This window comes from Cetorhinus maximus, chromosome 22, assembly GCF_964194155.1.
Source record: "Cetorhinus maximus chromosome 22, sCetMax3.hap1.1, whole genome shotgun sequence".
NCBI classification, from domain to species: domain Eukaryota; kingdom Metazoa; phylum Chordata; class Chondrichthyes; order Lamniformes; family Cetorhinidae; genus Cetorhinus; species Cetorhinus maximus.
Genome location: NC_135900.1, coordinates 77,853,584 through 77,878,375, shown reverse-complemented (window position 1 = coordinate 77,878,375; position 24,792 = coordinate 77,853,584). Strand labels below are relative to the sequence as shown.

At 46.0% G+C, this 24,792-nt stretch overlaps 1 non-coding gene and 1 pseudogene across 1 annotated transcript; one reads left to right on the top strand and one right to left on the bottom strand.

Moving 5' to 3' along the window:
• Positions 1 to 6,335: 6,335 nt before the first annotated feature.
• On the bottom strand, positions 6,336 to 16,220 carry LOC144696335 (uncharacterized; annotated as a pseudogene).
• Positions 11,275 to 11,347, top strand: trnar-ccu (transfer RNA arginine (anticodon CCU)). Its single transcript has one exon. It is a non-coding gene; the product is annotated as a tRNA-Arg (tRNA).
• Positions 16,221 to 24,792: the final 8,572 nt, after the last annotated feature.

Sequence of the window (24,792 nt, the reverse complement as noted above, 5' to 3'; positions counted from 1 at the left end):
AATAGAGGACCGAGCTCAGATCCCTGTGGTACGCCACTGGACACTGGCTTCCAGTCACGAAAGCATCCTTCTGTCATCAGCCTCTGTCTCCTACGACTAAGCCAATTTTGAATCCACCTTATCAAATTACCCTGTATCCCATGTGCATTTGCCTTCTCTATAAGTCTCCCATGTGGGACCTTGTCAAAGGCTTTGCTGAAATCCATGTAAACGACATCAACTGACTACCCTCATCTACACACCTAGTCACCTCAAAAAATTCAATCAAATTTGTTAGGCATGACCTCCCTCTGACAAAGCCAAGCTGACTATCCCTGATCAAACCTTCCTTCTCCAAGTGGAGATAGATACTCTCCTTCAGAACTTTCTCCAATAGTTTCCATCCAACTGACTTGAGACTCACTGGCCTGTAGTTCCCTGGCTTATCTCTACAACCCTTCTTAAATAGCGGAACCACATTAGCTGTTCTCCAGTCCTCTGGCGCCTCCCCCGTGGCCAGAGAGGAATTAAAAATTTGGGTCAGAGCCCCTGCGATCTCCTCCCTTGCCTCCCTCAGCAGTCTGGGACATAAATCATCTGGACCTGGAGATTTGTCCACTTTTAAGCCTGTCAACACCTCCAATACCTTGTAACTCCCTATATCAATTTGCTTAAGAACCTCACAGTCTCTGTCCCCGAGTTCGATACCTTCATCCTCATTCTCCTGGATGTGAAGTATTCATTCAACATTCTAGTGATGTCCTCTAGCTCCACCCATAGATTGACCCCTTGGTCCCTAATGGGCCCTACTCTTTCCCTGGTTATCCTCTTCCCATTGATATACTTATGGAATATCTTGGGATTTTCCCTACTTTTACCAGCCAGAGCTTTCTCATATCCCCTTTTTGCTCTCCTAATTGCTTTCTTAAGCTCCACCCTGCACTTTCTGTACTCCACTAATGCCTCTGCTGATTTGCTTCCCTTGTACCTGCTAAAAGCCTCTCTTTTCCTTCTCATCGTAACCTGAATATCTCCGGTCATCCATGGTTCTCTATGGGTGTCCCGGAGGGAACGATCCTGGTTCACTCCTCCATCACCCCCTACACCTCAACCCCCCTCCCACGGAACCTTCCCATGCAACCGCAGAAGGTGCAACACCTGCCCCTTTACTTCCCCTCTCCTCACCGTCCAAGGGCCCAAACACTCCTTTCAAGTGAAGCAGCATTTCACTTGCACTTCTCTCAAGTTAGTCTACAGCATTCGTTGCTCCCAATGCGGCTTCCTCTACATTGGAGAGACCAAACACAGACTGGGTGACTGCTTTGCAGAACACCTTCGGTCAGTCCGCAAGCATGACCCAGACCTCCCTGTCGCTTGCCATTTCAACACACCACCCTGCTCTCATGCCCACATGTCTGCCCTTGGCCTGCTGCATTGTTCCAGTGAAGCTCGATGCAAACTGGAGGAACAGCACCTCATCTTCCGACTAGGCACTTTACAGCTTTCCAGACAGAATATTGAGTTCAACAATTTAAGATCATGAACTCTCTCCTCCATCCCCATCCCCTTTCCGATCCCCCCCCCTTTTTTTCCCCAATAATTTATATAGATTTTTCTTTTCCCATCTATTTCCATGATTTTTAAATGTATTTCCATCCATTGTTCTATCTCTTCCTTTTAGCCTATTTCGATTCCTTCACCCCACCCCACCCCCACTGGGGCTATCTGTACCTTACTTGTCCTGCTGTCTACCCTTAATTAGCACATTCCTTAGATAATATCACCACCTTCAACACCTCTTTGGCCTTTTGTCTCGACATCTTTTGGCTATCTCCACCTATTACTGGCCCTCTATCCAGCTCTACCCTCTCCCCCCCCGCCCCCCCCCTGCCCACCACCCCTTAAACCAGCTTATATGTCACCTCTTTTCTATTTTTACTTAGTTCTGTTGAAGAGTCATACGGACTCGAAACGTTAACTGTTCCTCTCCGCAGATGCTGCCAGACCTGCTGAGTTTTTCCAGGTATTTTTGTTTTCGTTTTGGATTTCCAGCATCCGCAGTTTTTTGCTTTTATTAAACTGTACCATGTTGTGGTCGCTATCGCTAAAATGCTCGCCCACCACCACCTCAGCCACCTGTCCAGCTTCATTCCCCAGAATTAGGTCCAGCAATGCGCCGTCCCTTGTTGGACCCTCTACATATTGACCTAAAAAATTCTCCTGTACACATTTCAAGAAATCCACTCCATCCATGCCCTTAACACTATGTCTATCCCAATTAATGTTGGGAAAGTTGAACTCGCTGAAGTTGAACTCAATTTCCCGCTGGCTATCTGGGGGTCTATAATAAACACCTAATAATGTGGCTGCCCCTTTTTTATTCCTAAGCTCTACCACAAAGCTTAGTTCAATGCCCCCTCCAAGATATATCATCTCTCCTTACTGCAGTAACTGACTCCTTAACTAATAATGCAACGCCTCCTCCTCTTTTACCGCCTCCCCTGTCTCGCCTGAAGATTCTATATCCCGGAATGTTGAGCTGCCAATCCTGCCCCTCCCTGAACCACGTCTCTGTGATGGCTATTATATCACAATCCCACATGTCAATCTTCACCCTTAACTCATCCGTTTTGCCTGTATACTCCTGGCATTAAAGTAGAGGCCGTCCAGCCTTGCCTTACTCCCTTGAAGCTTAATGTAGCTGTACTCCCTCTGACTTGATTGTTTTACTGTGTTATGATGTGTCCCTATTCTGCTAACATTCTGTGTCCCCTCCCCCTGCTGAATTAGTTTAAACTCCTCCCAACAGCACTAGCAAACCCGCCCGCAAGGATGTTAGTCCCACTCTGGTTCAGATGTAGACCGTCCAGCTTGTACAAGTCCCACCTTCCCCCAAAACGATCCCAATGATCCAGGAACCTAAAACCCTCCCTCCTGCACCAGCTCTTAAGCTACGTATTCATCTGTGCTATTCCCCTATTTCTGAGCTCGCTAGCACGTGGTACTGAGAGTAATCCAGAGATTACAACCCAAAAGGTCTTGCTTTTTATAGTCTACTGCCTAACTCCCTGACTTCTTGATGCAAGACCTCATCCCTCTTTCTACCTATGTCATTGGTACCAACATGTACCATGACCTCTGCCTTATCACCCTCCCGCTTCAGGATGCCCTACAGCCGTTCAGTGACATCCTGGACTCTGGCACCAGGGAGGGAACATACCCTCCTGGAGTGACATTGACGACCACAGTCACGCCTATCTGTTCTCCTAACCTCAGAATCCCCTATTACTATTGCTCTTCCTCCCCTCCTGTACAGACAGACTGCTTGTGGTGCCAGAAGCTTGGCTCTGTCCGCACTCCCTAGAGGAACCAGCACCCTCACCAGCCTTCAAAATGGAATACCGATTTGCGAGTGGGACCCCAGGGGACTCCTGAACTACCTGCCTGTTTCTCTTGGACCACCGGGTGGTCCCTTCCTTCCTCAAGTCCCTTCATCTGTGGTGTGACCACCTCTCTAAACGTGCTATCCACGATGCTCTCAGACTCATGGATGCTCCACAGTGTCCCCAGCTGCCGTTCCAGCTGTGAAACCCGAGCTTCCAGAAGCTGCAGCTGGATACACTTCCTGCACACATGCTGATCCCGGGCACTGGAAATGTCCCCGGCTTCCCACATGGAGCACGAGGAGCACACCATGGCTTTGAGCATTCCTGCCATGACTTATCCCTTTAAATTAAACCTTTTAAGTCAATTACTCTCGGGCCCTTCTTTCCTGATCCTCGTTACTGTAGAATATACAAACTGTAAACCACAAAAAGACCCTAAACTATAAGCGATTAAAGTAGTAAATACCTTACCACTACTTACCAGTGATTCCTTTCCCTTGTAGCCTCTACTGCTGCAGCACGCTCTGAAGATTTAAGAAGTTGGATAGCCAGGAAAAAATGCAAAGAGCACCTCATCCCCTATGCACCGAATTCCAGCTTTGCACCAAATTGCCAATACCCATTCTGGCTGTGCCCCACTCAGGATGTGCTCTCTCTCCTGTTCGTGTGCAAGCACACTGGGAAGCGAACACTATGAGGTGATTTAATGGAGATTTGAAACTGATAACAGTTTGTGTTCATGGCTTCATGTGGACAAATTATTTCAATTGGACAGGTTAAGGAGGACCAAAGGTCATATTTACAATTTGTGCGAGGGCAGAACTACAGATTCATCAATTGTTAAAAGTCACAAGACAGGTCAACAAGGTCATTTAAAAAAATCAAACAACAGCACTGGGGTCCATTTTTCGAGGAATAGAATTGAAAAGCAGAGAAGCTATGTTGAACTTGTATAGGACCTTGGTTAGCCCACACTTGGAGAGCTGTGCACTGTTCTGTTCTCCAGATTGAAAAAGGACATAAAGGAACTGGAGAAGGTGCAAAAAACATTGGGGATGATAGTGAGAATTGAGAGATTGTAACTGTCAGGAAAGACTGAACAGGCTAGCACTCTTATCCCTAGAAAAGAGAAGGGTGAGGAGTGACATAATAGAAATCTCTAAAATGATGAATTATAAAATGAATTTGGGGGTAAATGGAGAGAAGATGTTCCCACTTGTGTTGGGGGTGGGGGGCAAAACTAGGGGTCAGAAATGTAAAATGGTCAATAATAAATCCAATGAGGAATTCAGGAGAAACTTCTTCACCAAGAGAATGATAAGAATGTGGAACTTGCTACCACAGGGAATGGTTGAGGTAAATAGTTTCGATGTATTTGATGCGAAGCCAGGTAAGATGAGGGAGAAAGGAATAGAAGGATCTGTTGATCGGGTGAGATAAAATAGTGGGGAGAAAGCTCATGTGGAGCATTAGCAACGGTAGAAAGCAGATGGGCCGAATGATCTGTTTCTGAGCTTTAAATACTGAGCAGGTTAGGCACTGGCCCGTCCCCTCCCCCCAAAGATCCCATGGTCAAAGTGTCCCTTATTTTATTTCCTCAGAGTTGGTCTCCCTGGAGTCACATTCACTCCCCAAGCAAGAGGAAATCCCCAAGCACAGTTTCAACCCTGAGCACAGAGTCACTCCCCAAGTCACAGTGTTATTCCCCAAGTCAGAGTAACTCCACTAGCCCCAGAGCCACTCCCTGAGTAACAGAATTACTCCGAAGCACCTGCTCAATATCCTCTCCACTGTCTTCTCTGTTCCTCCCTCCCATGTTCCTCCCTCTTCTTGGATGCTGTGGGTCTTCCTCTTCTGATCTGCTGTCAAACACATCCGAGGATGCACATCCCACACTGATGTTGACAGTTTGAAAGCATCCAAGGATGAAGAATGCTATTCCCAAACTAGAAATCTCAGTCAAACATTTACCAGGGGAACTGAGACAGCAGCTGCAATAAGTGAGGTTTTATTCAGATGGGACAATGATAAGTTTAAATCCCCACCTGATCTGCTGCTCAAAGTCGCCTCCGTTTCACCGGTCAGTTTCCCAACCTCTGGAAACTAAATATTTGGAGCCATGTGAATTTTAAACAAGGGCAGCGCAGGGGCACAGTTAGTGCTGCTGCCTCACAGCTCCAGGACCCGGGTTTGATCCTGACCTCAGGTGTCTGTCTGTGTGGGGTTTGCACATTCTCCCCATGTCCATATGGGTTTCCTCTGGGTGTTCCGGTTATCTGCCACTATCCAAAGACATACTGGTTAGGTGGATTGGATACAGTAAATTGTCCCCCAGCTTGTGTGGCTATGTGTGTGTGTGTGTTTGTGTGTGTGAATGTGTGTTCTGTGATGGACTGGCATCCAGTCCTTGGTGTATGCTGCTTAGCACCCATTGCCTGTCGGCTGCTAGTCCCCAGGACGCTGAATTAGATGAAGTGGTTCTGGAAAAGTGAGTGAATTTAAACAATGTTCCGTGTGGTGTGTAAAATGGCTCCTGCCCTCAAACCTTGATTTGCATGTGATGACATCAGTGTTCACATCAATATGAGAAGCCACAGCGTAAAAAGGGATTTATCCAAGCATCCCCTTTTCATAAAAAGAAAAAACATTGCATGCACTGTCATTTACAAGTTACTCCACATACATAGTCCATGAAGAAAATTATCACACATGAACACAAAACTGTTCTTACTAATCTGTTCCAACTTTGTCTCTCCTTATACACACATTGCACACACAATCTTTAAATTGTTCAGCTCTTCTTATGGTACGTGTTTGAATTGTTGTTGGCTGTTCATCCGGTGTATGCTGGTTCCTGAGGTAACGTCTCTCTGGGGAATGTTGTTGCCGTGGCCAGTGTTGTTGCTGTGGTAATTGTTACTGCTGATCCGTTGCGTTTGTTGGGGAACGGTTGACCTCTGGGACTGATGGTCATTCAGTTCCTTGCTCATTTGGTGAAATCAGATCTGCCTCATCAGCTGTCTGCTGTGAAGGAGCAGCTTCTCCGGTTGCATGTAGATGTCTGCGGTTGTGACGATAGATCTGGTCGTTCACTTTCACCGTGTACGATCGAGGTGACAACTTCTCCACACAGGACCCAAGTTGCCAAGTGAGCTGACTTCTGTTGAGTGCGTTGAATGTTTTCATTCCGACCGGCTCTCCAACTCTCAGCTCTGGCAATGATTTGGCAGCTTTATCAAAGTGAAATTTGTCTTTCTGTTGTTTCCCTTTGATATTGTCACTCACTCCCTGTTACTACTTCTGGCCTCAGTAGTTTTTTAGCTGTTGGAATAGTCTGGGTGCAGCATGACTGGACAACTTTCCATGCCTTCAGTAGGTGTGTTTCTCCACTCTGAGATTGCTCTGTACACATCTGTGCTGGGTCTAGTTGATTTTTTGGCTGTTTTCACCGCTGCCTCAGCCTTTCCATCTGACTGGGGATAGTGTGGAGATGATGTGTGGAGCTGAATTTCCCAATCATTCATCAAGTGTCTGAATTCTTCACTTATGAATTGAGGGCCATTGTCACTCATCACAATGTCAGGAACGCCATGATGACTGACGTGTGCTTTCAGGCGTTCTACAATCTCACTGGTAGTCATTGACGTCAGCTGGTCTAACTCCCAGTCGTCTGAATAGTAGTTGACTGTGACGAGATAATCAGTTCCAGTGAGAGTAAGAGGTCTACTCCAAGCTTCATCCATGGTCTGTCTGGGAAGTGATGAGCAGCTCTTTATCTTGCTTAGCTTGATACTCACTACAAACACTGCATTGGCCGATATGGTCCTTAATCTCATTGTTCATGTTTGGCAGTAGAGCACTTCTCTTGCCTTCCTCAGACTTTTCTCACCTCTTTCGGGATAATGACCCGAGTCCCTTTGTACAAGATGCATCTTGGGTGATCACTTCATCTCTGTCTGCCCAATTCTCTCTTACAGCAATAGGTGTGTCCTTGATGGTTTCAGGCCATCCTTTCATCACAACTTCCTGTAACATTTGAAGAGTTGTATCTCGTTGTGTTGTTTTCTTGATCTAAGCAAGACTCTTGTCTGTCAGATTCAGTGTCTCTGCTGGGTTGATGACTTCCAGAGCATGTTGTGCTGTTGCTTCTTGTTGAATCTAGAAGATTTCACACTCTGTACTAGCATCACTAACTTCATTCAAAGAGAGTGGAGCTCTCGACAGCATGTCGGTGATGTTCATCTGCTTCTCTTGCTTATACTTCACTTCCAAATGATATCTCTGCAAATGAAATAACAGAAAATCAGAAGTAACAATCTTTGTAAACACTTTGGAACAGACAGAAACAGTTTGAAAAAGATACTTTGAAGTGGCTTGTGGTCAGACTCTACCATCGCTTTCTCTCTCCCAAACAGGTACTGGTTGAAATGCTCAGTAGCAAAGACAATAGCCAGGCTCTCTTTCTCGATCTGTGTCCTTCAGTTTGTGTTAATGCTCTGGATACAAACACAACCAGTTGTTCTTGCTGCGTGAGGGTTGCTCCAAGTCGTGTTTCACTGGCATCTCACTTCAGGGTGACTTCATCATCGTACCTCAGTACTGGGGTTATTGTCACTAGTTGTTTGATGTGAGTGAAAGCTGCTCCTTTTTCTGTGCCCCAATATCACTGAACACCCATTGCAGTGAGATTGTGTAGACATTCACTTTCTGACATCAAATTAGGAATAACTTATTAGGTTCACAGATGTTCCAGAAGGTCAAACAGCTGTGAAGGCTTTATTACAGGACTCACGCCAATACGGTTTCTCCATGTCTGAGTGTGTTGATGGACCAGGAGATACACTAACTGTGTGAAAGTCTTGTCACACACCTCAGACCTGAATGGTTTCTCACCAGTGTGGATCCACTTGTGCTTCAGGAGATCAGAAGAGTGGGTGGAAGCCTTGTCACAAACATTGCACCTGAAGAGTTTCTCCCTTGTGTGTCCTGGATGGTCAAAGCCATCATGAAAGCTTCATCACAAACCTTACACGTCAAGGGTTACTCCCCTTATATGGATCCTTTGATGGACACAGTGGTTGCACGACCTCGAGAACGATTTGTTGCACACATTGCACGTGAATGGTTTCTCCCCAGTGTGAGTGCAGCGATGTACACGGAGGCTCTATGACACCGAGAATGATTTGTCATACACATTGCACATGAATGATTTCTCCCCTGTGTGAATCCTCTGATGGAGCAGGAGCCTCGTTGAGTCAGAGAATGATTTGTCACACACCTTGCACTTGAACAGTTTGTCCCCTGTGTGGTGCAGTGGTGTGTAGGGAGGTTCCCTGACTGCAAGAATGACTTGTCACACACCTCGCACTTGAATGGTTTCTCCCCGATGTGAATGCGTTGGTGTACGCGGAGATCCAATGATGATGAGAATGATTTGTCACACACCTCACACGTGAATGGTTTCTTCGCTGTGTGAATCCGTTGGTATATGTAGAGATCTGATGATGATGAAAATGATTTGTCACACACCTCACACGTGAATGGTTTCTTCCCTGTGTGAATCCGTTGGTGTGTGCAGAGATCTGATGACGATGAGAATGATTTGTCACACACCTCACACGTGAATGGTTTCTCCCGTGCGAATGCGTTGGTGCTTGCGGAGGGTCGATGAATCAGAGAATGATTTGATACACACTTTGCATCTGAATGGTTTCTCTCCTGTGTGAATGCGTTTGTGCACGAGGAGGGTCGATGACTGCAAGAAGGATTTGCCACACAGCTCACACATGAATGGTTTTTCCCCTGTGTGAATGGGCCGGTGATTCACCAGGCCCGATAATTGTGCAAAGCCCTGGTCACACAGCTCACAGTTGAACGGCTTCTCCCCTGTGTGAATGCGTCGGGAATTCATGAGCGTCGATGACTGTGCGAAAGCGCGATCACACAACTCACACTTGAATAGTTTTTCTTCCATGAAGCTATCCTTGTGTTAACAGTTGTAAAATAGATGCACCATGTGTGTTAGGAGATCTTATGAGCCTATGGATCCCTCCTCACACCTCACACATTAACAGCCTTCATCCTCGGAGACTTTCAAACTGACAACATCAGTGTGGGATATGTAGCCTTAGAAGTGTTTGACAGCAGATCAGAAGAGGATGACCCACAGCATCCAAGGCAGCGATAATGTGTAGTGGTGGGATCAGCACATGCACAGGAGAGAGGAACAGAGGAGAGAAGGCTCAGCGAGTGTTTCGGTGCTCGGGCCATGCCCTGTGCTTAGAGGGACTGGTACTCAGGGATTGACTCTGTGACTGAGGGAATGACAATGGGGTGTGATTTCTCAGTCCTTGTCAGACCTCTCTAGAGGCCTCTCACCCATCACCTGATGCCTGACCCCTCGATCTGCCTCTCATCTGTCGCCTGACCCCATTTCCCTTCCCAGGAATCGGGAGGTAAAAACATGTTCAAGGACTTTGGAGAGGAAAGGGAGGTTGGAGATTGGATGATAGTTTGCAAGGGTGGAGGGGTCAAGGGTTGTTTTTTTTTTGAGGAGGGGGTGATAACAGCAGATTTAAAGGAGAGAGGGATAACATCTGAAGAGAGAGAACCATGAACAATATCGGCTAACATGGGGACCAGGAGGAGAAGTTGGGTGATCAGTTTAGTGAGAATAGGGCCGAGGGAACAGGAGGTGTGTCTCATGGGCAGGATGAGGTCAGGGAGGGTATGAGTGGAGACAGGAGAGAAACTAGAGAAAGATGTGAGTTCAGGGCGAGAGCAGGGGGGAGCATTAATGGAAGTTTGTCCAGACGGGCTAGTGGAAGGGAGGGAAGTGGCAGAGGCAGCTGATAGGATTGTTTCAATTTTATTTCCCTGAGCAGAGAGGTCAATAACCAGGGAGCAGAGATTTAAAGTAATTGATGGAAGGATTAGAGAGGTTTTGAGGAGTAGTTTTTTCACCCAAAGGGTGGTGAGGGTCTGGAACTCACTGTCTGAAAGGGTGATAGAGGCAGAAACCCTCATCACACTTTAAAAACACTGGGATATGAACTTGAAGGAATAACTTCTCCACATTTAAAATGGGGATGGAATAACTTCTCCACGTTGACTCTGTCCCATCAAACACTCACAGAGAAGGTACAGCACGGGTTAGATACAGAGTCAAGCTCCATCTACACTGTCCCTGGATGTCCACTGGCAGTGGATGGTTAACCAGTTGTCCGCCATAACCTTTCAATTCTGTGTCTCTTGGACTTAAGGGAGTGGATATGAAGTCTGGACCCGGGGAGAGGGCCAGGGTGAGAGAGGGGAATGGTTTTATTGGGGACTCAGGCATCTCAGGTGGAGGTGAGGGTGGGGTTGAGTAAATCAGGAGCTGCAAAAATATTGTGGTGAACGGAGGCCCAAAGGCCTAGACAGTTGGGATTTGGAGAGTGCAGTTGTTAGTGAATTGGGGAATAGTTTTTTTTCAGGGACAGCTACAGAAGGAGGTGGAGCTGGAATATGGGAGGGGATGTGTGTGCTGAGTAACACATGGAAGTGATCAGAGATGGCCTTCTCTGTGATTGGTACGATGAGAGTAGTCAGACTGGGTGAGACAGCGAGGTCAAGGAGGTGGCCGGGAACCTGGGTTGGGGAAATCACTGAAACTTCGAGTCAGGACAAGTAGGGAAACTTCCGGAAAGACAATTGCTTCTCACGTACAATCTATACTTTGCCAGCATTAATTGCTGACACACAAAAAGCAAACCCCGATCTTGTCAGCTCATTACTGGAATGTTTGGGATTGATCCAATCTGGTTGTGGATGTAAAGAAAGGGCCGGCCTACAAAAAGGCATCAAGTTTGGCAACGATTACATCAAGACAAAGGGTCAAAGCTACAATCACCAAGCCCCATCTTGTCCAGCCCCAGTGGCCTAATGGATAAGGCACTGGCCTCCTAAGCCAGGGATTGTGGGTTCAAATCCCATCTGGGGTGGAGTAAAGTTTGGTCTGGAAACACATTCTTTGACAGTCAGGGAACTTTCTATTTAACTTCTCAACCAATCTGGGCAGTTCCTGTTTAGCCCCCTTCTCACTCTGTCACTGGCTTTCCACTGACACAAACCAACGCAATGTTTCTCCCAAGCTGTGCACCATCCCCACATTCAGGGAACAATGTCACCTCCACTTTCCGGTCAAATACTGTCCCTTTGTCACAAAACCATCATATTTTTCATCATATTATTGTGGTTTTATGATTGTGTGTGGCTGATTTAATTAAATTAGAGTCAGAAAGACTGCAAGGTTGAAATTATGAAAAGAGTTAGTTGTAAAACAGACTTTTGAAATGGAGATGGACAATCTAGGATGAGGGTTCCACTGATAAGGGGTGAAGGAAATTTGCATTTTAAGATAAGTGGAAAGGGGTTTAGTTTTCAAAGAGAGGTAGCATGTTGACAACTAACAAGATAAATAGGGCAAGGTTATTATGTTTATTTTTCCCAGAAGGAAAGGGGCTCTATTGACAACATGAAAGCTTTTTATATTATGGGAAAAGTAAATTTCCAAAGACCTGTAGAACAATGGAACTTACAGATTGAAGAGAGAGAAATCACATATAAAGAAGGATGGAAGGCTATGTAGGGGGTGTGGCCATGTGAGATCGAAAGGTAAACTATGTGAAGCAACCCCTGGGGAAAAGCCTCCATCTATTTAAGCAGACGTCTGCTGTGTCCAATAACTAAAGGTGAGTTAAAAGCCTTTTGAATTCCACTGTTGAGTGGATACTGAGGTAACCTTGCTGGATTAACTTTTTAATTTCAAATCTGTTTTGGACTGTTGCCTTAAAGGATGTGTGTAGTTAAGAGCCTGTTTAATTAAGAATTATGGGAACTGTTACGACTAAATAACCATGTAGCTATAATCTTGTTTTGGATTTCCAGCATTCGCAGTAGATTTTTGTTTTTATAGCTATAATCTTATGTGTATTTATTGTTTCATTTTTTCCCTTTTGTTAATAAATGTTTTAACTTAATTTTAAACTCTCTAAAGGTGTTAGTTGACTCTATTCTTCTGAATTCAGTGCATAAACCATCTCGCAATAAATAAAAATTGCAAAACTGTTGTGATAGCACGGCCAAGTTTCCCTTGTGGGTTTGGTCCGCCTGGCACCTGCCACATCATAACACTTTAACTCTTCTCTTCAATTTACCCAACACCCCAAACACAGTTACTACCTTGAAATGTCACAGAATCACAGAATCTCACAGTGCAGAAGAGGCCCTTCGGCCCATCGAGTCTGCACTGACACGTGAAAAACACCTGACCTACCTGCCTAATCCCATTTACCAGCACTTGGCCCATAGCCTTCAATTTTATGATGTGCATAGTGCTCATCCAGGTACTTTTTAAAGGATGTGAGGCAATCTGCCTCCACCACCCTCCCAGGCAGCGCATTCCAGACCGTCACCACCCTCTGGGTAAAAAGGTTTTTCCTCACATCCCCCCGAAACCTCCTGACCCTCACCTTGAACTTATGTCCCCTCATGACTGACCCTTCAACTAAGGAGAACAGCTGTTCCCTATCCACCCTGTCCATGCCCCTCATAATCTTGTACACCTCGATCAGGTCTCCCCTTAGACTTCTCTGCTCCAACGAAAACAACCCAAGTCTATCCAACCTCTCTTCATAACTCAAATGTTTCATCCCAGGCAACATCCTGGTGAATCTCCTCTGCACCCCCTCCAGTGCAATCAGATCCTTCCTATAATGTGGCGACCAGAACTGCACACAGTACTCCAGCTGTAGCCTCACTAAGGTTCTATACAACTCCAACATAACCTCCCTACTTTTGTAATCTATGCCTCGATCGATAAAGGCAAGTGTCCCATATGCGTTTTTCACCACCCCACTAACATGCCCCTCCACCTTCAGAGATCTATGGACACACACACCAAGGTCCCTTTGTTCCTCAGAACTTCCTCGTGTCATGTCGTTCATTGAATATGTCCTTGTCAAACTGTCGACTGATAATATGTAAAATTGGATCAATCGATTTATGTCAGGAAGGGTATTAAGAAATATGGAAATAACTGGGGTGGATTGGGTTAATATACAAATCAGCCATGATCTAATTGAATGGTCAAACAGGCTTGAGGGTGAATGGCCTCTCCTGTTCCAATGTTTCAAGGTTTATCAGGGGATTAGGATCAAAAAACAGGGAAATGGAATTGAGACATGGGTCAGCCATCATGGAATTAAATTGGGACTGGCATTGAGCGGCTGAATAACCTCCACCTGTTGCTGTAAATGTGGACAACAATTTAACATCATTGTTGGGAGACAAACAATCCCATCCCTGTCCATCACCTGTGCACCCTGTTCGCTGGGTTGTAACTGAGTGGAAACCTGTTATTGTATTTGAGCAAAATGAGTCATTGTCACCAACATGAAGCCCAAGGGTTTGACAAGCTGGTTAGTCAAAGTGAAGACCCATTAACTGGACGGGTCAAACCGTGTGATCACAGGACAAGCCTCACCCTCACACTGCACATCCCAGTGAGATCAGACCTCACAATAGTTTATAAATGGGGTCAGTGTGAGGCAGGAGACTGCACAACCAGTTTGAGTGAAGGAAAGGGAACTGCACTGACTGTGACGATGGAAATATCACTGGCTAGCTGACACTTGGAGGTTTGCTGCTGTGGAAGGTTTGTTTTGACCTGTCATTCAAGCTTCAGAATTCGAGGTCAGCCGATGAGGACTGAGATGAGAAATGTCTTCAAGTGGGAGATCATTTATTTTGAACCTCAGAAAGATAAATCGGCATTTTCCATATGTTGAGAATCTCGGAGCTGTTTCGAGTCCAATGTGATCCGAAGAAAAGTCATAATGAATTCAAAACTTTACCTCTGATTCTTTCTTTCCAAGTGTTGCCAGATCTGCTGAGGTTTTTCTCCAGATCTCCAGCATCCACATTATTTTGTTTTTTTTTTACTGGATCAACTTATTAAAAAATTGCGTGACTAATTGAAGCAGTTTTATTTAACGGTGATACGTTGTGATCTGATTGGCTTCATGATCAATGCTGTATGTAAACATCTCCAGGATAATTTTTTCACTCATTTTACAACATGTTTGTGTTTCAATAAATGGTGTTGGGGTTTGTACAGGGAGCCCAGAGCCTGAGGAATTATTCGTGTGGCTCAGACAACAAGTTTAAGCCCTGATGTCCTGGCTAACATGGATCCTGCAATCAACATCACTAAAACAGATTATCTGATCATTATCACATTGCTCTTTGTGGGAGCTTACTATGCACAAAGTGCCTGCCATGTTTCCTACATTACAACAGTGACTACACTTCAAAAAGCACTTCACTGGCTGTAAAGTGCTTACGGACACCCTGAGTTTCTGTAAGTTGATATAAGAAGGCAAGTTTTTTTTCTTTGGGAAATGTTACACTTCCTGTGAACTGGAAATTATAAACCCATTGCTGGGGAAAGTAAACCAGCCCACAATGACATTGACCAATATATTGTGTATAGGACTCATACTGTAGGCTCCTGAGTGTTTCAGTGAATAGGGTCACACCATGTGACAAATCAGGTAGTTTGACTTGAACTAGAATGTAATTTTATTGTGAGTTATAAATCTGTACAGAAGATTGATAAAACAGCAGACAAACAACAACACAATAATCAGTCTCCATCAAACTTTGAATCAACTAAAATAACAAAGCATTTGAAAGAGACTCAAATCTTTCCCAGAACATGAAATGAATCTTGGAAGAGTGTAAGGGGAAGACATCACACCGTTATTACATTGTATGATGGGCTGAGGGAACTCAGGTCTGTAGAGACTCATCCCCACTCCCTCACCATACTCAGGATAGTAGTCCTCCCAGCCAGGAGAGTACAAACATTACCCATGGTATTAGTCAAACACCCGTCATCTGAAGAGGATCTGTCTATAATTCACATAACCAACTAATGCAGGGTCCGATTCTACCCTATAACCACCCATGAGAGCTGCCTCGCTTTACTAACACAAAGACTACACAAATATTCCAAATGGAAGTTTCCAGAAAATCCAGACAAATGTGTGAAGGTTTTATTACAGAACTCGCTCTGATAGGATTTCTCCCCTGTGTGAGTACATGGACCAGGAGAGACACTGACTGTGTGAAAGCCTTGTCACAAAATCACACCTGAAGAGTTTCTCCGCTGTGTGAATCCTCTGGTGCCCCATGAGGGTCGAAGACATCACAAAAGCTTTATCGTAAGTCTCACACTTGAAGGGTTACTTTCCTGTGAGGATCCTCCGGTGGAGCAGGAGGTTTGATTAAACTTTTTTGAAGCCTTTGTCACACAGCTCACACCTGAATGGTTTCTCCCCAGTGTGAACGTGTTGGTGTTGCAGCAGTGTCAATGGCTGTGTGAAGAATTGGTCACAAACCTCACATTTGAAGAGCTTCTCCCCTGTGTGAATCCTCTGGTGCCTCAGGAGATCAGCGGACCGGGTGAAAGCCTTTTCTCAATCCTCAAGGCTGAATGGCTTCTCCCCTGTGTGGGCATGCATGTTGGTGTGAGCGGAGGTACAGTATCTGTGAGAATGATTTGTCATATGCCTCACACTTGAATGGTTTCTCCCCTGTGTGAATGTGCTGGTGATTCAGGAGAGTCGAAGAGTTTGTGAAGGCTTTGTCACACAACGCACCCTTGAACAGTTTCTCCCCAGTGTGGACATGTTGGTGTCTTCGGAAGTCAAATGCGTGTGAGAATGTTTTCTCACACACCTTACATATGAACGATTTCTCCCCTGTATGAATGTGCCGATGATACATCAGACCCGATGATCGTGCAAACATCCTAGTCACACACCTTACACTTGAATGGCTTCTCCCCATGTGAACGCGTCGGTGTTTCACGAGTGTCAATGAATGTGCTTAGGCTTGATCACAGACCTTACAGTTGAATGGTTTCTCTTCCATGAAGTTGTCCTTGTGTGAAATATTGGACAACAGATGTACCTCGTGTGTTAGGAGATCATATGAGTCTGTGGAGTCCTCCTCACACACCTCACACTTAAACAGCCTCTCACCTGTAGGAATGAGTCACTGGTTCATGTGGCTCGATGAATGATTGAAGCTCTCACCACACTGAGAGCCCACTCACACTTCTTCCCAGCCTCACCCTGACCGATCACCCACAGCTGAACCTTCAGAAAGGTTGGTTCTGATAGAAGGCTCCACACCACTGACCAGTTTCAGATCTGATGATATGTCAAAGCTCCCCTGACCCGACTGATTTCCAGATGATGGTTTCACTGTCCAAACTTCTCTGCGTTGAGTAATGCTGTGAAGAGACTGGATGTCTTCCCACCAGTTATGCAGTTGTTCTTTGGGTGATGGTCAGGAAATATCTGCGGTGTCTATCCTCTCTGTATTCTCTGGTGTAGTACGATGCAATCCTTCTGTAAGACAGGAAAAGGAAACATAATTTCCTCCAACTCCCTCTCCTCCTTTGCTGAAGGGACTGACTCCTCAGTTAGAGACTGTTTCACAGTGAGTACCAGTCTGCTATTCTACTGTGTGGGGAATCAGATGCAAGTCCTTTCTTTTTCCTCACTTGACTGTCACACACCCTCTGTTTCCAGCAGGGACATTGGATAGTGACCAGGAGCAGACAACGTGGCTACTTTCTTTACTCTGCCCAGTGCCCCATCTTCCCAGGCACCGTGAGGACAATGGAAAAGACAGGCGGAATGTAAAATGGGCTATAAATTCACAGTGAACTCGAGTCGTGCTGGCGAAGACCAGTTTTACCCTTAGAGTATGTGTTTAATATAAAAATACTCAGGAAAAATGTAAATTGAATGGAGGTTTTGAAATTTCTCCCCTTGATTTCTAAAATAATTTGAAGAAAACACACTGGTCAGGAAGGGCACAAGCTAAGGAAAATATTGCATCAGTGTAGCTGATTGAAGGGTTCTGGTTTATCCTGGGAAATTAGATACACTGCACTCGCTCAGACTGCACATCCCAAATTCAGCTATCAGCCACAGCACTGGGCAAAACTATCAAATCCAAACCCAGGATTTTGGGAAAGGTGGAATCCTTCAGGTAAAAGACATTTGAATAATGGAATTTGTATAAATTCTGTTCCTTCATTCACCATCTCCTCACTTGGTTTTCAGTCCCTACAGGAAATGAAGCTGTAACTGGGAGAGGGGATGGGGAGGGGACTGTTTATTTGTAAATAATTTTTAAAAGACCCATCTCAGTACATCCTCGCTGGGAACAGTCAGGGGGGAAGAGCTTCCTGAAGCAATGGAATGTTTCACAGGGTTAATACCCAGCCCGTGCCTTCAGGAATGCTGAGTCTCAGCTCAAACTAGTGGGCTCTTTCCATGGGGAGAAATGTCTTCCCTCAGATAGTTGTGAATCTTTGGAATTCTCTATCCCAGACAGCTGTGGATGCTCAGCCATTAAATATATTCAAGGCCGGAACAGGTCCTTTTGGTCTCTCAAGGAATCAAGGGATATGGGGAGCAGCCTTGAAAGTAGAGTTGATGCAGGAGATCAGCCCCATGATCGTATTGAATGGCAGGGGAGGTGAGAGATGCTGAATGGTCTCCTTCTGCTCCTATTTCTTATTTTCATGATTCCAACCCTCTCAGCAGAATGCCCGATATTACAGATCATGTGTATACATGTGGAGGGAGAGAAGGGATTCACCAAGGCTCCTGAGACAGCACTTTCCAAACCCACAACCACTACCATCTAGAAGGACAAGGGCAGCATAGATGGGAACACCACCACCTGGAAGTTTCCCTCCAAGCCACTCACCATCCTGACTTGGAAATATATCACCGTCCCTTCACTGTCGCTGGGTCAAAATCCTGGAACCCCCTCCGTAACAGCACTGTGGGTGTACCTACACCACATGGACTGCAGCGGTTCAAGAAGGCAGCTCACCACCACCTTCTCAAGGGCAACTAGGAATGGGCAATAAATGCTGGCCCAGCCAGAGAAAACTACATCCCATGAATGAATGAAAAGGGGGCAGGAGTTCATGGAGGGTAAAGGAAGTGAGACACCAACACAAATAAATGGAGAGCAAAATCTCACAGAGAGAAAAAAAATAAAAAATCTGACTGAAAATTAAAGACAGTGACAATTATGGAAATGGAAGGAGCAGTGTCAATGAGCCCAGCAACCTTGAGGATGCCTCCTCTTACCATTCTCCTCATGATCTCCTCTCCACTACTGAACAGACTGGCTCTATGGGCTGGGGCTGAATTCCCATCCCTTGCCTCAGATGATGTTGGCCCAGGGGTCCAGTGTGCATTCTGGGAAGACAGAGTCATTGTATTGCTTATAGTGGGGCAAAGGCTTTAAGGACATGTTGAGTGTAACAGATTGGCACTATATCTGCACACTTTGGCTGCACAGACACTGAGCTCTGGCAGTGCTCCGGAATCGTAACCATTGGGCACTTAGTTGAGCCTCAGATGGACGGGTGTCATCATTTTCTGGTTTTATGCTGAATGTTATCTCTGGTCCAACTCCAACCTGATGATCCAGATCACAGGATTACTGACTACTCGGCAAATGAGAGCGTGACCCAGGTTTCATAACACACACACACATGCGTGAACGCACATACACACAGACACACACACAGACATGCACACAGACATGTATGCATAAAGAGGCACACATGCACACACAGAGACAAACACACACACACGCGCACATACACAGACATGTGTGCACACGCACACACACACAGGCACAAGCACACACATAGACACGCATCCACACACACTAACACACACACATACACATGCCTGCTGTGTATAGCCACTGTTGTCACATCACACATGCTAGGTTCAAGAGTGCTGTCTTGGGCTGCATTTGAGTGCTTCAGTTGGAGTTTCGTGAGTGAGTGAGGGAGTTTTAAGGGTTAATTTAATTTATGTGTTAATTTCTATCTGCAGTCCAGTCTTTCTTTAATTAAGCAATTAACTAAAAGTTGCTCTTTGAATTGGAAGAAGATGAGTTTCAGTCCAGCTTTAAAACAGAACTCAAGGTGTCAGCTGTGGCTCAGTCCATAGCACCCTCGCCTTTGAATCAGAAGGTTGTGGGTTCATGTCCCACCCCTGGAAACTGAGAACTGTGATTGTACTCAAAAGAGTTGCAATCTGTGACTGTTGATAACTCGAAAGAATTTTTAAAACAGGACTCATTCAGGCTCTGCTGGCAGCTTTTTAATTGGATAACTGGCTTAAACAGGTTTTCAGAAGCTGGATTCAGGTAGCATAAAAGCAGGCCATCTACAGTTCTGCCTTGTCTGTACTGAGTGCTGCCTTTGGCTGCATTTGAGCGCTACATTAGGAGTTTGGTGAGTGAGGGCGTTTGCAGAAGAGGGAAGATGATCCCTTAATTTTCTACTTTTCCTCAGAAAGAAGAGCAGCGGCCTTGGTAAGTGGAACTAGGTGAGCATTTCGACTGTCCTTAATATTCTCTGAAATAGAGGAAGTAAAAGTTACGGGGGTAATTTAAGAGTAAGTCATGGCAAGGCAGCTCGGTCATGTGGAATGCTGCTCCTCTGTGCTGTGGGAAGTCAAGGACACTTCCAGTGTCCATAAAACCATAAGACCATAAGGCATAGGAGCAGAAATTAGGCCATTCGGCCCATCGAGTCTACTCCGCCATTCAATCATGGCTGATAAGTTTCTCAACCCCATTCTCCCGCCTTCTCCCCGTAACCTTTGATCCCCTTACCAATCAAGAACCTAGCTGTCTCGGTCTTAAATACACACAATGACCTGGCCTCCACAGCCTTCTGTGGCAATGAATTCCATAGATTCACCACTCTCTGGCTAAAGAAGTTTCTCCTCATCTCTGTTCTAAAAGGTCTTCCCTTTACTCTGAGGCTGTGCCCTCGGGTCCTAGTCTCTCATACTAATGGAAACATATTCCCCACGTCCACTCTATTCAGGCCTTTCAGTATTCTGTAAGTTTCAATCAGATCCCCCCACATCCTTCTAAACTCTATCGAGTATAGACCCAGAGTCCTCAAACGTTCCTCATATGTTAAGCCTTTCATTCCTGGGATCATTCTCGTGAACCTCCTCTGGACCCTCACCAGGGCCAGAACATCCTCCCTGAGATACAGGGCCCAAAATTGCTCACAATATTCTAAATGTGGTCTGACCAGAGCCTTATAAAGGCTCAGCAGCACATCCCTGCTTTTATATTCTAGTCCTCTCGAAATAAATGCTAACGTTGCATTTGCCTTCCTAACTACCGACTAAACCTGCAAGTTCACCTTAAGAGAATTCTGGACTAGGAATCCTATGTCCCTTTGCACTCCAGATTTCTGAATTCTCTCCATCTGCCACTTCTTTGCCCATTTTCCTAACCTGTCCAAATCCTTCTGCAGCCTCCCCACCTCCTCAATACTACCTGTCCCTCCACCTATCTTTGTATCATCTGCAAACTTAGCCAGGATGCCCTCAGTTCCTTCATCTAGATCATTAACATATAAAGTGAAAGGTTGTGGTCCCAACACTGACCCCTGCGGAACTCCACTAGTCACCGGCCACCATCCTGAGAAGGATCCCCTTATCCCCACTCTCTGCCTCCTGCCAGACAGCCAATCTTCTATCCATGCTAGTACCTTGCCTCTAACACCATGGACTCTTATCTTACTGAGCAGCCTCCTGTGCGGCACCTTGTCAAAGGCCTTCTGGAAGTCCAAGTAAATAACATCCATTGGCTCTCCTTTGTCTAACCTACTCGTTACCTCCTCAAAGAATTCTAACAGATTTGTCAGGCATGACCTCCCCTTGATGAAACCATGCTGACTTTGCCCTATTTTACCACGCACTTCCAATATTCTGAAATCTTATCCTTAATAATGGACTCTAAAATCTTACCAACGACCGAGGTCAGGCTAAACGGCCTGTAATTTCCTGTCTTTTGCCTCAGTCCCTTCTTAAACAGGGGGGGTTACATTAGCAATTTTCCAGTCCTCTGGGACCCTCCCTGACTCCAGTGATTCCTGAAAGATCACCACTAACGCCTCCACTATCTCTTCAGCTATCTCCTTCAGAACTCTGGGGTGTAATCCATCTGGCCCAGGTGATTTATCCATCTTCAGACCTTTCAGTTTTCCTCGCACCTTCTCTTTGGTAATGGCTACCACACTCACCTCTGCCCCCCGACTCTCTTGAACTTTGGGGATGTCACTCGTGTCGTCCACCGTGAAGACTGACACAAAGTACCTATTCAGTTCCTCCGCCATTTCTTTGTTCCTCACTACTACTTCTCCAGCATCATTTTCCAGCAGCCCAATGTCCACTTTTGCCTCTCTCTTACCCTTTATATATCTAAAGAACTCTTGCAATCTTCTTTTATATTACTGGCTAGTTTACCCTCATATTTAATCTTCTCCCTCCTTATTTCTTTTTTAGTTGTCCTCTGTTGGTCTTTGTAGGCTTCCCAATCCCCTGGCTTCCCACTGCTCTTCACTACATTGTATGTTTTTATGCTGTCCCTGACTTCCCTTGTCAGCCATGGTTGCCTTGTCCTCCCTTTAGTATGCTTCTTCTTCCTAGGGATGAATTTTTGCTGTGTCTCCCAAATTACTCCCAGAAACTCCTGCCATTGCTGTTCCACTGTCTTTCCTGCTAGGCTCATCTCCCAGTCAATTCTGGCCAGCTCCTCCCTCATGCCTCTGTAGTTGCCTTTATTCAACTGTAATACCGTTACATCTGATTACAGCTTTTTCCTCTCAAATTGCAGAGTAAATTCTATCATATTATGGTCACTTCCTCCTAAGGGTTCCTTCACCTTAAGCTCCCTTATCAAATCTGCCTCATTACACATCACTAAATCTAGAATTGCCTGTTCCCTAGTGGGCTCCACCACAAGCTGCTCCAAAAAGCCATCTCGTAGATATTCCACAAATTCCTTTTCTTGGGATCCACTACCGACCTCATTTTCCCAGTCTACCTGCATATTGAAATCCCCCATGATCACTGTAACCTTGCCTTTCTTACCACACCTTTTCTATCTCCTGGTGTATCTTGTGCCCCACATCCTGACTACTGTTCGGAGGCCTGTACATAACTCCCATTATGGTTTTTTACCTTTGCGGTTCCTCAACTCTACCCACACAGATTCTACATCATCTGACCCTACATCGTTTCTTGCTATCGATTTAATTTCATTTCTTACTAACAAAGCAACCCCACCCCCTCTGCCAACCTGCCTATCTTCTCGATAGGATGTATATCCTTGGATATTTAGCTCCCAGTCCTGATCCCCTTGCAGCCATGTCTCCGTAATGCCCACCACATCATACCTGCCAATTTCAATCTGCGCCACAAGCTCATTTACCTTATTTTGTATACTGCATGCATTCAGATACAACACCTTCAGTCCTGTATTTCCCGTCCCCTTTCTCATTGTCGTCCCTTTATCTGATGTGCTTGAAGTTAGATTCCTAGCCCTTTCCAAACACTCTGTCCTATTCTGTGTTCTGAAGACTTTAATAGCCTCTCCTGGGCTCTCCTTTCTTTTCAGTTTTTTCATAATTTTCCATGAAGTTGAATCCACCCCCCCACACGCTAACCTGCTGCTTTGTTTCCCATTAGTCATAATTCTTGGAGTTTTACCCTTCCCTCCCCCCCACTTTCTAGTTTAAAGTCCTGTTGACCAGCCTATGTACCCTTTTCGCTAGAACATTGGTCCCAGATCGGTTCAGGTGGAGACCGTCCCAACGGTACAGATCCCTCCTGTTCCAGTACTGATGCCAGTGCCCCACGAAATGGAACCCCTCTTTCCCGCACCACTCCTTTAGCCACGTGTTTACTTCCCTTATTCTCGCGTCCCTATGCCAATTTGCACGTGGGGATTGATCAGGGAGGAGAGCAGGGGAGTCAGTAGGGAAGTGAATAGGGGAGCGAGAAGGGGATTGAGGAGATGAATGAGCATGGGAGCGGGCAGGAGAGAGTGCTGCAGATTAAACAGAAGGGTGAAAGGTGGAGTGAGCAGTGGAGTGATTGGGGGAGTGAGCAGTGGAGTGATTGGGGGAGTGAGCAGTGGAGTGATTGAGGGAGTGAGCAGTGGAGTGAGCTGGGGAATGAGCAGGTGAGTGATTAGGGACATGAGCAGCGGGGTGAGTGGGGGACAGAGCAGTGGAGTGCAAAGTGGTCTGAGCAGGGGAGCGAGCAAGTGAGGGGGAGCGTGCAGGGGGAGCGTGCAGGGGGAGTGAACTGAGGTGTGAGTAGGGGAGCGAGCAGGTTAGTGAGCACGGAAGCAAGCAGTGCGGCAAGCAGGCGCACGAGCAGGGGCACGAGCGGAGTGAGCGTGCGGAGTGAGCGTGCGGAGTGAGCGTGCCCGCCACGTAAAACGGCCCATAGAAACTAGGAGCAGGATGAGGCCATTTGGCCCTTCAAGCCTGCTCCGCTATTCATTCAACTCTGATCATCCAACTCAATAGCCTGCTCCCGCTTTCTCCCCATACCCTTTGACCCCTTTCGCCCCAAGAGCTATATATAACTCCTTCTTGAAAACATACAATGTTTTGGTCTCAACTACTTTCTGTGGTAGTGAATTCCACAGGCTCACCACTCTCTGGGTGAAGAAATTTCTCCTCATCTCAGTCCTAAATGGTCTACCCCATATCCTCAGACTGTGACCCCTGGTTCTGGATTCCCCCACCATCGGGAACATCCTTCCTGCATCTACCCTGTCTAGTCCTGTTAGAATTTTTTAGGTTTCTATGAGATCCGCCCTCATTCTTCTGAACTCCAGTGAATATAATCCTAACCGACTCAATCTCTCCTCATATGTCAGTCCCGCCATCCCAGGAATCAGACGGGTAAACCTTCGCTGCGCTCCCTCTATAGCAAGAACATCCTTCCTCAGATAAGGAGACCAAAACTGCACACAATATTCCAGGTGTGGTCTCACCAAGGCCATGTATAATTGCAGCAAGACATCCCTGCTCCTGTACTCAAATCCTCTCGCTATGAAGGCCAACATACCATTTGCCTTCTTTACCGCCTGCTGCACCTGCATGCTTACCTTCAGCGACTGGTGTACAAGGACACCCAGGTCTCGTTGCGCGTTTCCCTCTCTCAATTTATAGCCATTTGGTCTCTCCAATGTAGAGGAAAATGCATTGGGAGCAGCGAATGCAGTAGACTAACTTGAGGGAAGTGCAAGTGAAATGCTGCTTCACTTAAAAGGAGTGTTTGGGCCCTTGGATGGTGAGGAGAGGGGAAGTAAAGGGGCAGGTGTTGCACCTTCTGTGGTTGGAGAGACCAAACACAGACTGGGTGAGCGCTTTGCAGAACAACTTCGGTCTGTCCGCAAGTATTACCCAGACCTCCCTGTCGCTTGCCATTTCAACACTCCACCC